This window comes from Cervus elaphus, chromosome 18 (assembly GCF_910594005.1).
Source record: "Cervus elaphus chromosome 18, mCerEla1.1, whole genome shotgun sequence".
NCBI classification, from domain to species: Eukaryota; Metazoa; Chordata; class Mammalia; order Artiodactyla; family Cervidae; genus Cervus; species Cervus elaphus.
This window is the reverse complement of record NC_057832.1, coordinates 45,207,052-45,220,803: the sequence shown is the minus strand read 5'-3', so window position 1 is coordinate 45,220,803 and position 13,752 is coordinate 45,207,052. Positions and strand designations below refer to the sequence as shown.

Below are 13,752 nucleotides of genomic sequence, written 5' to 3'. Positions count from 1 at the left end.
TTAATATATATTTGAGAAATACAGAATATATTATCCTACATGCTTCTTTGGATGCTTTACCAAGGTGATAAGATTAGAGATAACTTAAAAAGTTGATGTGAGCAAAGAATTTATATTAGGTGTATATATAGAAAACAGAAAACTTATTAACCTAAAGATATATACAGACATCAAAACTCAAATGTCAATACCATATTAAATATTTCCAGTTCACATACATCACAAGATGATGAAATTATTTCATGGTGGAAAATGAGATCTTTGCAGGAGAGGAGTCAAGTAACTAAGCAAATAGAGTTTTTGAAGACATTGCTATGGATGTTGAAATTACCATACTATATGTCAAGAATGGAGTTGGAAAGAGTGACAGTAAGGTAAATCTAAAATTTTGAAAGAAGAGAGAAAGTGACCAGAGGTTGGTGGAAGACTTCTGTAAAGAGGAGTAGCAGGTGGTATCTAGCAGTGTCATGAGATCACAGCTAGGGAATTTAGGAAAGAGGAATGAGACTGCTCTAGAAGTGACAGTAAGAAGCAACAGAACATACCCCACCTCAATCCTAGTAATTTAAGTGGTGTGACAGGAATATAGTCATCTCTCGGAAGCTGGTATGAGAAGCAGGGTTATAAGGGAAGAACTAAGCCTCAAGCAGTTGAAAATAAAGAGACATGATTGGTGAGTTACAGAGAGCATAGAGAAAGAACACAAACAGAATTTGAGGTTGAGGATTAGAGTCTTGAGAATCAGGAATGATGTGGAAGTTCTGGCCACTACATAAAAGGAAAAAAATAAGCATGATAAGTCAAATTCTCATTTCCCCAAGATAGGCCACAGAGATGAGGGCAGAAGAATTGTTGTGAGGTCTTGTCAGGAGTGTTCAAGGCTTTAGGGTGTCCACTTGACTCTTGATAACAGTGCTCTCTGATCCAGCAAATGATGTGTGAATTTCTCGTGATTTCAGATAGACACTGTTAGACTAATATGGGGGCTGTCTTTCTTCCTTAACCTCTATCAGCAATGGCCTGTAGGTGAGGAATGTATACCACATGTAGGTTTCCTTTTGATTTGTGCAAAAGAAATCCCAATGGCCAGTCTAGAGATCAGCTTACTTTGAGGGCATTGCCAATCTCTTGAGCCCTGCTTGTGGTGATCATACCTACCATATAGTTGAATCTTCTGCATATGAAGACTAAAGGCCTGCTGAAGGGCGGGTCAGAATATTTCAGCATTCTGATTTCAGAATTTTACTAGAGGAAGCCAAAAGTTTTGTTCCAAATATAAAGGCTTTCGCTTTTTCTATTTTTGAATTTTCTCTTGTCCTGATGTTATGAATGTTTTAACAATTTCATGAGCAGCCACATATACTACAGACATAAACCATAACTGGACTGTTTGTTCATAACCCTTGTAGATATTATTAATTCAATAAACATTTATTGAGTATTTACTATGCATTTGTGTGCATGCTCAGTCGTGTCTGATATTTTGTGATCCCATAGACTGTAGCCTGCCAGGCTCCTCTGTCCATGGACTTTTTCATGCAAGAATCCTGGGGCGGGTTGCCATTTCCTATAGCAGGGGATCTTTCTGACTCAGGGATTGAACCCACATCTCTTGATCTCCTGCATTGGCAGGCAGATTCTTTACTACTGCACCACTTGGGAAGCCTATTTACTATATGTCAGTTACTATTTTAGACAGTAGTGATAAATAATTAAAGTGCCTTGCCTTATACAAATAATAAAAAAAATAACATATGAACTTATAATACAATGTCAGGCAATATTATGTGTTATAAAGCAAGAACATAGAGGGTAGGTGGGTATTAATTTGCTTCAGATGGTCAGGGAAGTCTTCTCTGAGTTGGTGATGTTTTACCTTAGGTCTGAAGGAAGAAACCATGTGCCTATCTTGGGAAAGAGTATTTACAATCAAAGAAGAAATAAATAGCAAGGTCCCGAGGCAATATTGTACACTGATTGCCCAGAAAAGGCAAAAAAGTCAGAGTTAAGAGTGACAGAGGAATGACTTAGATGTGGAGAGGCAAAGTATAAGTTTAAACTGGTAAAAAAAAAAATGGTGAAATCTATGTCATGAACACAATTTTCTAGATAATAACAATACATTGCTCAAATCAAAATATTGTAAAACAAAACAAGCAACCAAAGAAAAAACAACCCCCATCTATGGATACTATAATTAAAGTTTCTTATTTATACAATGGAAGTTTTAGTACCTCATTTATCTCTTTATCAAATTGACTACAATGGAACCATCATGTTGGCTGAAAAAATTTACTCTAATACTTTGTTTAAACTATGTTGTTTAAACATAATTAATATATTTTAAAGTATGATTAAAATACACTTGCTTGACAGAATGAAAATATGCCTCTTCTCTGATAAGGCAGAAAATCTTCCAGCATATTGAGTCTTTCCAACTCTCTTTGGGAAGATTATACGAGCCAAGTAGGTACCTGCAGATAAAGAATATCTGATCCAACCTGACAGTTCTTTTATTTTTATTTTTTTCACTCATATCATGTAATTTTTCAACAAAATATCTGTCAGAAGAGTTTCCATTAGTGTTAGGTAAAGATTCCGAGCCAGCATACTTTCAACTTGCTCTAAAATGATAGTAATAAGTAAAACTTAAATGGGAAACTCCTATTGCAGAGATATTGTTACTCTTTATCTTATCTACTTCTCTGCTTTGATCCTGGTGTTCTCCTGGAAACTCTTAAAGAAATTGTGACAGTGATAAATCTGATGTCTGCTAGTTTCTACAGGGATGTACTAAGAGCAGCTACAACATTCTACTTTCTGCTGTACTTGTTTTCATTGAGCCAATGATTTAGTAGGAGTCCGGTGAACTGAAACATGCATTGGTCATTTTCTTTAAAAATAACATAGCAAGTTTATTGCAAAGACTTAAAATTATCTTTAATATTTCTAGAAAAGTTCATTCCAAATTTGATCTCTCTTTTATTTTTTCTCCTTTCCTCCCTCCAATTCTCCTTCTCTCTCTCGGGTGGATGAAATGATCAGGTAATTTGAGAAACAGATATGAAAACATTGAAAACTAATCACTTGAGGTTTAATTTCATTTATGATACAGAATTCAAAGTGATTCTGATTAGAATTGGTAGATATATTTTAAATAACTTAAAGACATGTGTTTGTTCTAAATACTTAAATTGGTCTAAAATGTGTACATTTAAGTAACTTCAAAGATTATCATGTTTAATTATGCAGTTTCCACATTTTATTTATTTGTTAATACATTTTAAATACTCATTAAACATATGCAATTTGTCAGACAATGTTTTAGGTGTAAAATTAAGTTAGGCATGCAAGCTAAAATGTAACTTCTGGGGAAGGACTTGCTTTTTATTTGCCACTAAATCCTCAGTGAAAAGAACAATATCTGGTAGAGAGGAGCATTCAAATATATATATTTGTATATATATATACAAATATATAAAGTAAATATGTATTTTAAGTGAATGTAAATATTTGAATGAATGTATATGTTTGAGTCAACGAAAGACTATGTGTTCCTATCTCCCTTCTTTTATTTTACTAAAAAATTCAGACAACTAAGTTAATGATGTAGTCCAGTATAAAAAATATAATGATGGTCACATGTGTTTAGGAAACACAGAGGTAAGAATCTAAGTCAGACTACGTGAGTGTTCAGAGCTCCAAGCCTATGAACAGAGGATTAAAAACATATAGTCAAGATTTAGAATTTGCACATCTGGGGTTGTTATATCATTAGAAAATATGCAAACTGTTCAGGGAAGACACATACATTTTTCAAGTTCCCAGACTAAGTTGTAAAAATATAATGGCTTTTATAACATGAAAAAAGATGCAAATCAGAAATTAAAAATATTTAAGTAGATTTCTGTTAAATTTAACCTTCAGTTCAGTCCAGTTCAGTCACTCAGTCATGTCCTATTCTTTGTGACCCCATGAACAGCAGCACACCAGGCCTCCCTGTCCATCTCCAACTCCTGGAGTCTACCCAAACCCATGTTCATTGAGTCAGTGATGCCATCCAACCATCTCATTCCCTGTCATCTCCTTCTCCTCCTGCCCTCAAACTTTCCCAGCATCAGAGTCTTTCCAAATGAGTCAGCTCTTTGTATCAGGTGGCCAAAGTATTGTAGTTTCAGCTTCAGCATCATTCTTTCCAATGAACACCCAGGACTGATCTCCTTTAGGATGGACTGGTTGGATCTCCTTGCAGTCCAAGGGACTCTTAAGAGTCTTCAACACCACAGATCAAAAGCATCAATTCTTAAAGCCTTATTAATTGTTAAATTGAAAACTTTTAAAATAGTTAAGATTCTTTTACTCTGCTAGTACCTCTAAATATGCATAATAATTGTTGGGAAAAAACCACAGAAAATGATAATGAAATGAAAGGACACATTTATAAAGACTCCTTAATTTTTTAAATTAAAAACCAGATGCTGAATGTGGAACAAAGGTAGAATTAATATATTTGAAATTCTATGGAGTGAAGTAACCAAACCAAAGAAATGACATGTAGGGCTTCAGTGGACCTAAAATAGGCCCGTATTATCTAGGCTTACACTAGCTGAATATATATATATGTAATTTGATCAAAACAATTACATGCCATGTATCCTCTAACTAAGCAATTTCTAAACCCCAAAGTGTCATTGATGATCTCACATTTAGAATTAAAACCTGAAGCTTAAAATTTTACCATTTTTAACATTTTTTTCAATGAGATTACAAAGTATAGAAAATTAGAGCATTTGTCCCTATCCTTGGCTTAATATCCTTCAGAATAATTGTTTCTTTAAATAAACTTCTTTTTGTCTTTTCAGGAGACTTTAAATCAGCCTGGACAAATTTCTTGGGGCAGTTTTAGGTCATTAAAAGGTCATGAAGAGAGCCCCAGGGGAAATAGATAATTCTTAAAGGTGTTTAAAAAATTACACTGGAAACAATTTTGCCCTAATAAAGTAAACAGAAATTCTATGAACTATTATAAAACTAATCGCCTGCAGCTTAAATGCCTTGGTTTACTCATGTTATTAATTCTATCTTGTAAACTTTTATTCATATATATATATCTCCTAATATATATATATTATTTACATTAATATATACTTTATAAAATAAACATTATTATATATAACACATATGTCCAACACATGGGCTTCCTAAATGGTGCTAGTGGTAAAGAAAGCTACCTGCCAATGCAGGAGACATAAGAGATGTTGTTTCAATCCCTGGGTTGGGAAGATTTCTTGGAGGAGAGCACAGTAACCCACTCCAGTATTCTTGCCTGGAAAATCTCATGGTCAGAGGAGCCTGGTGGGTTGTGGTCCATAGGGTTGCAAAGAGTTGGATGCGACTGGAGCAACTTAGCATGCAAAACACATGTGCATAGGCAAGCATGTGCATTTACTCACATACATACACACACTTTCCATGGAGAACCCTTAGCTGATTTGTACATATTTTGAAATGTTTTAATTAAACTTTAAATAATCCAAGTGCTTAGTACCACCAAAATTTTTGGAATTCCTATCTCCATCTGACTGTATGTGATCACCTAGTCTAAATATAAAATTATTTATCCTGAATATATATGATTCCGTAGAAAACTTTTAATCTTTCTATTATTTCTTAAACATAGCTACAAAAATTACGGGTACAAACTTTTTTTTGAAGTAACTACAACTGGTCATGGCCTCTAATCAAGACAGGTATTGTTATTTATCATAACAGCCATTAATACTTTCCGCAGGATAGAATGACTCAGAGAAAACAGAATAAAAAAGGATACAAGTCTTCTATAAGCCCAATAAGTTCAAGGTACCAGAGTTTAGATGGAATATCATGGTTGTAGCTATTCATACATGATAGTGAATAAAATTAAATTATGTAAGTAAAAAGCCTGCTATGTTTTGAGAAAGTTATACTGCCAAAAGAACCATCAGCCTGGAATAAAAGAGACTGTGAGTATTCAAGATTTAAAAGAAACTTTAGGCCTACCAAATTTCTACTGGCAGAAAAACCAGGCCAAGAAAGGAGCTTGGCCTGCAAGGTGGGTATTCCACAATCCCTCCTCAGATAATGCCGAGCCGGCAGAGTAATGGAAAAGATCTGCCAGAGGCAGAGCTAAGAGCTGCGGAGATGACAGGGTGGACAACCTCAAGGAGGCATCAAACCAGGAGGCTCTCAGGGAGCACTCCCGTCACCAGGAGAGGGGCATGCCCACTGTCATTCAGGCTCGCCTCATCTCCCTGTGACTGCTCCGTGTCTGACTTCTCCCCTTTTCTGTTTAAGTGTTCTGCTGTTCCACCGCAGTGTATTAGAAATGTATGTGTGTGCTCCTGGGTGAAGGGGGAGGGAAAGACTATATAAACGATCCTTTTTAGTTAGAATTTCAGAATTAGGATTCTCCAGATTAAGATCCTCATCTGTGCCATCATGTGGTTCCCGACTTTGACACTGGGATTAGAGAGGCCTTTTGTGCATGTAAGAGAGGAACATGAATATATGTGCCCAGACTTTGGTAGGTTGTGTTCCTGTCCCTCTATGAGCTGCTGCTCTCAGCTGCGCCAGTCCCTGTAGGAGGATTAGACTTCAAGGACCACTGACTTTATATGTAGTCAAATAACTTGCTTTGTACAACGACATGTGACTATAACTACTATGTGCCACACTTGTGCAAGAGCTTTAAAACACAGCTCATGGTTCTGCCATTGTCCTTTTCCTTCTGCTATGAGATGAGTATGTCTCAGACAGGGCCTGCTTCCTTATTTTAGAATAATGAAGCCGAGCCTAAACTGTCCCATGATGGGCGTATGACAGGTAGTAATGCACAAACTAATTTTTTTAAAAAAATTATATAGCCACCTAGATGTTGAGACCATCTGTTACCAGAGCACAATTCAGGGTTGCCTCACTGACTGAACAATACAACAGAAAGTGCCCAGAATCAAAAGGTGTAGAGAAAACATGTCAGAGACAATAGTCAGTTTTGCTCAGCCACGCAATGCCTGCTTCAGAAAGAATTCACTTTATGCCCTGTCTGCCTTAGGACAGCAGGAATTCCAGCGGACTGGAAGATAAGACTTTGTCAGAGAGCCATTATTCAGAGTAAAAGCTGATTTTCCCTGAGTATAAAAAGAAGAAATGAATGTTCTAACAGTAGAAGAGAAAGCAGTTTGATTTGTTTCAATCTCATAATAAATCTTTCACAGTGCTGTAGAATTATGGACAATAAGCAAATAGTAAACTAACTGAAAATAACATTATCTGGAGAAGTTTTGGTTTGTTGTTAATAATTTTCTAGTAATTGCTCTAGCTGGTGGTATTGGATTGGTAAGTCATGCATTTCCAAATGGGGAATCAACTTTACCAAAATAAAACTGCAGAAGACTTCAAAGTTTTGTATCAAGTTGAAATTTTAAAATATATCACTTTAATCAGTCAATTTGTCAGCTCAGTAAACTGGTAAAATATGCAAATGTAGCCTATTAGGCTGAAAAGAGCATGAAGTATTCTCCACTGGATATTTTTAACTTTTGAAGAACTTGATATATTAATGATGCCACACTGAAGACATTGCCCAGTAAAGAAAGACCTCAAGAAATGAAAGTCTAGATACTTTCTACTCTCGTTCAATGATTGACACAATAATAATAGATACAATTTTGACTTCTGTTTTTAAAATACCAGTTATGATTATTGTCATCAAATCATAGATGGAAATAAACAGTAAGAATTCAACTAAACTGCCTCTGTTAAAACCAGTCTTGTCATAGTTTATCTCCTTAAACAATTAAGTAAGCAATCTTTGGTGACTATAAAGTTTTTCTCAAATTTCGTCTTTAATATAAACCAATAATACTTAAAACAACCAAACAACAATGAAAAAAAAACAACAACATATTATTGTCAACAATAATATATTTAACTAATATTTCAGGTTTAGGGTTAAGAATTCTTTCAAAAATTTTATATAAAAACTTACTTTAATTATATTCAAATAGCTTACTTTGATACCTATATCTTATGACATCGAGCCATTTTGAAGCTAGTGATTTTTGAATATGAATTTACTCAATATTCTGATTATTCAAGTTTAAATAGATTTATTGGTTAAAACTGTTGGGGTTATTCTATTTCAGCTATTTTTGTGTTACTAATTTTTTTATTTTCATTTTTGTAATTGGAGGTCCTTTTCCTTTAACTTTATATATTTTCTTTTGTTATTTGTTTTAAAAGTGTTCCCTGTTTTCATACAAATCATTTTTAAGCCATTTTCTTGCATAGTTTTCACTTCCATTTGAAAGGAATTAACTAAGATAAAATTATTTGAACTAAAAAGACCACAGTCCCTTAAGTTCTATGTACTATTCTTAACTTTCAGTATCACTGTAATGAAATTAAAACCAAAATTAACCACTGATGCAAAGAAACTTGTAGGAAGCAAGTCAGTCAATAATTTCAAATTATAATAATTTAAGCCAAACATGGAAAAAGACTTATTTAGTAACATAAAGAATACAGGTACACAAACTAAAAAATCTACCAACTACCTTACATACAAAAACCCCTTTGTTTTTGCATCACACAGAGTATATTACAACTGTATCATCTCGGTCCTTAAAAAGATAAAAGAGCTGTTCTAAGTCCATAAATTAAAAACTATACTTGGAAACATTGAGAGACAGAGAGAAAATAAGTTACCATTTCGGAGCTCCTGTGAATCTTTTCCTATTGTTTGCTGATGATTTTCGATAAAGCAATTTTTTGTTTTGCTTTGTTTTCAGGAATCACATTCTTTTACTTTCTTTTAAAACTATAATCCAGTAGAAGGAAAAATTTCTCAAACTGCCAGTAGTCAAATAAAAGAAGGGACAAGGAGAGGCATACGGTGCCTACAATCAAGCTGATTAAACTCTGCAGGATCTGCAGTTTGTCAAAAACCATTTTGCTGCCTCACATTTTCTAAAAATGGAAAAGGTGAAGCTTTCACAAGTAACGGGCTCCAAATAAACCAGTACACCCAGCACAAAGCTCATGATACCAGCAAAAAAAAAAATTTTTTTCACACATTAGGAAGTTCTACTATTAGTAGGAACCCATCATCCTAATAAGACACTTCTCCATATTAATGTGAGAGTCAGCTTCTGGACCTTAAAAACTCTTTCCATCCCTCGGGCTACATTTGTCCCAAAGAAGCATTAGTCACATGTAGCCTTGAGGGACTTTTATACAAAACTTGTGGAAGTAATGTATAGATACTTTCCCTGGAAGGGAAAAAGACAAAACAAAACTGGGTCACCAATGGTGATTGTTAAAACAGTAAACTTAAGAATGCACTATTGCTTCTTTCTCTTCATTTAATTTCCTTAGTTTTATCATGATTTTCTAGAGATAAGATTGCTGTGTATAGAAAATTAAATATGGGCTACATGATAGTTAGCCATAGTATTATATATTCACTGACACATACTGTTATCACAATTCATTTATTTTTGCTTCTCACCCCATCTCGATGTTAAAGGTAATAGACCGACACTGTTTTTTTTTTTTTTTTTTGGTAATAGAGCTTATTTTTGCTCTTTTAGTTTTAACTTCTATTTTAATAAAATTTGTCTTTATCTAAATATCACTATTTCTTCAGTTTAAATATATAAAGGCAAATATAACCTTACTATTTTATAGGTATTATTCTTCATTTTTCTTGGCATATGCTCTTCCTATTCTAAAATTCACAGTACATTTCACATTCACTATACTTGACTACTCCTTGTCTCAACATATTTCATCAGTTATTATGGTCGCTGAGTTGCCAATAAATTATTTAACTGAAATATCTTTACTCTGGTGGACAGAATTTCTTGGGACAAACTTCATGGAAATGCAACTACTTCAGGAAGTCCTGAAACTATAGAATTGTATTAGAAATGCCTACTTGCTAAATAAGCTTCAAAACAAATATCATTTAAAAGGATATATTTGTTTCTTGAAATTTATTGATCTAGAGATATTCACTACATTTTTATGCAGTAAAATATGCAAAGCATGAATGACAAAATATGCAAAATAAGTCATTCATCAAATGACTTTTAGGTCACATATGAGCTTTCTTTTCCCATTCATTAGAATAGATAGGTAATTTTTGGGCATTTAGTATGAAATTGATATGTTTTTCAGCATTGACAGCTTTAAAAATAGAACTATGGGTTTTAAAAATATTTAGTCCTATTCTTTCTTTAGCTATTAGACAGTTAAACCAAAATGATAACAACTTATGGTTAAGAAAAAAATGACATCACAATTTGGAAACATAGTTTAAATAAGGAAATTGTTCAAAGTTCTGTCCTTAGCATTTATTGTGTGAATAAATGATTTGTTTATTTTTGTATCCAATAAGATACATAAAAGAGAAGAAGTTGGTCAGCTGGCATAACATAATTTCTATGTACCATTGCATTATTCAATAACATATTTTATATAGCTACTTTATCCTACCTATGTGTGAATGACAGGATATATTTCCACCAAACTTGCTTGAAATGTAGCCACTCAGAAGTTACTATACTTTTAGGCATGGTCTTGGGAATGCATTTCTTTAAATATATTATGTAAAAGATTATTACAGATGTTACACACTCATCAGATAATGCAAATAAACAAGGTTGAGTAAAACATTAACCCTAATTTGAAGGGATTTCAATTCTCCTCATCTACCACATAGATTCTGATTAGTATTGCAATTTATTACACATCAGAGATCAGGATAACAGTAGCTCCTGTTACTGGGCATTTAGTATAAAACAAATTCTGTTCAAGGACTTTGGGACAATTAGCTAGCTATTTTAATTCTGTGAACACTAGGGTCAGATATTTTAAATTCACCTTATAGGAACAAAACTTGAAAGACAGAAAGCTCGATGAACATGGATAATCAGTGACATAACTGATATTAGACTATAAAACTGAGTACAAAGACTCAGTTCTTTGGCCTTGTGGATTTTAGCATCAATATTTCAGCTGGGGTATTTTGTGGGAAAGGGGGAGATGAAAGGATAGAAAAATGCACATAGTTCAGCTCATGTGATGTTAGATCCTGGTGACTTGTCTGGCAATTTTTGTAAAACAAAAACAAAACGCACCTAATAGTTTTTCTGAGGATAAGTGGGGCACAATGAGCTAGAAGGGGACAGCAAATAAAGAAGCAGATGGTGTCAAAGACATACTTCATTGATATAACCATTTCTTTAACCTCATGAAAAGAAATTACTAAGAACCCCAACTTTTCTTAACCAAGGACTCAAAGACCACCTAGAACCTAGTATAAAATTCAGGTGATTAATGAACTTGGATTGGGAAAAAAATGATTTACTAATTTTTAACTGATATTTAGCTTCTTGTTCATTTTTTATGAAGGTACATAATAAAGCACAGTGGTCTTACTGATTATAAGTAAAGTGAAAGTGTTTGTCTCAGCCATATCCTACTCTTTGTGATCCCATGGATTGTAGCCTGCCAGGCTCCTCTGTCCATGGGATTCTCCAGGTAAGAATACTGGAGTGGGTTGTCATTTTCTTCTCCAGGGAATCTTCCTGACCCAGGAATCAAACCCAGGTCGCCCGCAATTCAGGCAGATACTTTACTGTCTGAGCCGCCTGGGGAGCTGTAACTACACCACCAAAATGGATCAGATATTTTCAAATCACATTTCTTCCAGAAATCTTACAGTGTCACTTATACTGATCATCTCTTTCTAATTTTGGTGGTGTTCCAAAATTCCACTATATCCTCTTCTAAAGAAGAGGATAAATTTAAAATGCTTAAATTTAAAATGGCAAGCATTACTAAATTAGAGTTCCAAACAATAGCAAGGAGAGATAAGAAAGCCTTCCTCAGTGATCAGTGCAAAGAAATAGAGGAAAACAATAGAATGGGAAAGACTACAGATCTCTTGAAGAAAATCAGACCTACTAAGGGAAATTTTCATGCAAAGATGGGCATAATAAAGGACAGAAATGGCATGGACCTAACAGAAGCAGAAGATATTAAGAAGAGGTGGCAAGAATACACAGAAGAACTATACAAAAAAGATCTTCATGACCCAGATAATCACAATGGTATGATCATCAGCCTAGAGCCAGACATCCTGGAATGTGAAGTCAAGTGGGTCTTAGGAAGCATCTCTAGAACAAAGCTAGTGGACGTGATGGAATTCCAATTGAGCTATCTCAAATCCTAAAAGATGATGTTATGAAAGTGTTGCACTCAATATGCCAGCAAATTTGGAAACCTCAGCAGTGGCCACAGAACTGATAAAGGTCAATTTTCATTCCAATTCCAAAAAAAGGTAATGCTAAAGAATGCTCAAACTACTGCACAGTTGCACTCATCTCACATGCTAGCAAGGTAATGCTCAAAATTCTCCAAGCCAGTCTTCAACAGTACGTGAACTGTGAACTTCCAGATGTTCAAGCTGGATTTAGAAAAAGCAGAGGAACCAGAGATCAAATTGCCAACATCAGTTGGATTATCGAAAAGGCAAGCAAGTTCCAGAAAACATCTATTTCTGCTTTATTGACTATGCCAAAGACTTTGACTGTGTGGATCACCAAAACTGTGGAGAATTCTTAAAGAAACGGGAAAACCAGACCACCTGACCTGCCTCTTGAGAAATCTGTATGCAGGTTAGGAAGCAGAAGTTAAAACTGGACATGGAACAACAGACTGTTTCCAAATCAGGAAAGGAGTACGTCAAGGCTGTGTATTGTCACCCTGCTTATTTAACTTATATGCAGAGTACATCATGAGAACTGCTGGACTGGATGAAACACAAACTGGAATCAAGATTGCCAGGAGAAATATCAGCAACCTCAGATATGCAATGACACCACCCTTATGGCAGAAAGTGAAGAAGAACTAAAGAGCCTCTTGATGAAAGTGAAAGAGGAGGGTGAAAAAGTTGGCCTAAAGCTCAACATTCAGAAAACTAAGATCATGGCACCTGGTCTCATCACCTCATGGCAAACAAATAGGGAAACAGTGGAAACAGTGACAGATTTTATTTTTTGGGTTCCAAAATCACTGTAGATGGTGACTGAAGCCATGATATTAAAAGACACTTACTCCTTGGAAGTAAAGTTATGACCCAACCTAGACAGCACATTAGAAAGCAGAGACATCACTTTGTCAACAAATGTCCGTCTAGTCAAGGCTATGGTTTTTCCCGTAGTGATCCAGCATAGATGTGAGAGTTGGACTGTAAAGAAAGCTGAGCACCAAAAAACTAATATTTTTGAACTGTGGTGTTGGAGAAGCCTCTTGAGTGTCCCTGCAAGGAGATCCAACCAGTCAATCCTAAAGGAAATCAGTCCTGAATACTCATTGGAAGGACTGATGCTGAAGCTGAAACTCCAATACTTTGGCCACCTGATGCGAACAACTGGTTCATTTGAAAAGACCCTGAATCTGGGAAAGATTGAAGGCAGGAGAAGGGGACAACAGAGGATGAGATGCTTGGATGGTATCACCAACTAAATGGATATGAGTTTGAGTAAACTCTGGGAGTTAGTGATGGACAGGAAGGCCTGGTGTGCTTTGGTTCATGGGGTTGCAAAGAGTTGGATACAACTGAGTGACTGAACTGAAATGAACTAAATAAAAAATTGTTCTTTTCAATATTCTTATAAGTTTCTCCATATAATTGTTTTTCCTTGT

The 13,752-nt window shown here is 34.9% G+C and overlaps 1 protein-coding gene across 6 annotated transcripts in view; it reads right to left on the bottom strand.

The window, feature by feature from the left end:
• Positions 1 to 13,752, bottom strand: part of SEMA3A (semaphorin 3A) — a 501,460-nt gene that overhangs the window by 341,165 nt on the left and 146,543 nt on the right. The window lies entirely within an intron of this gene.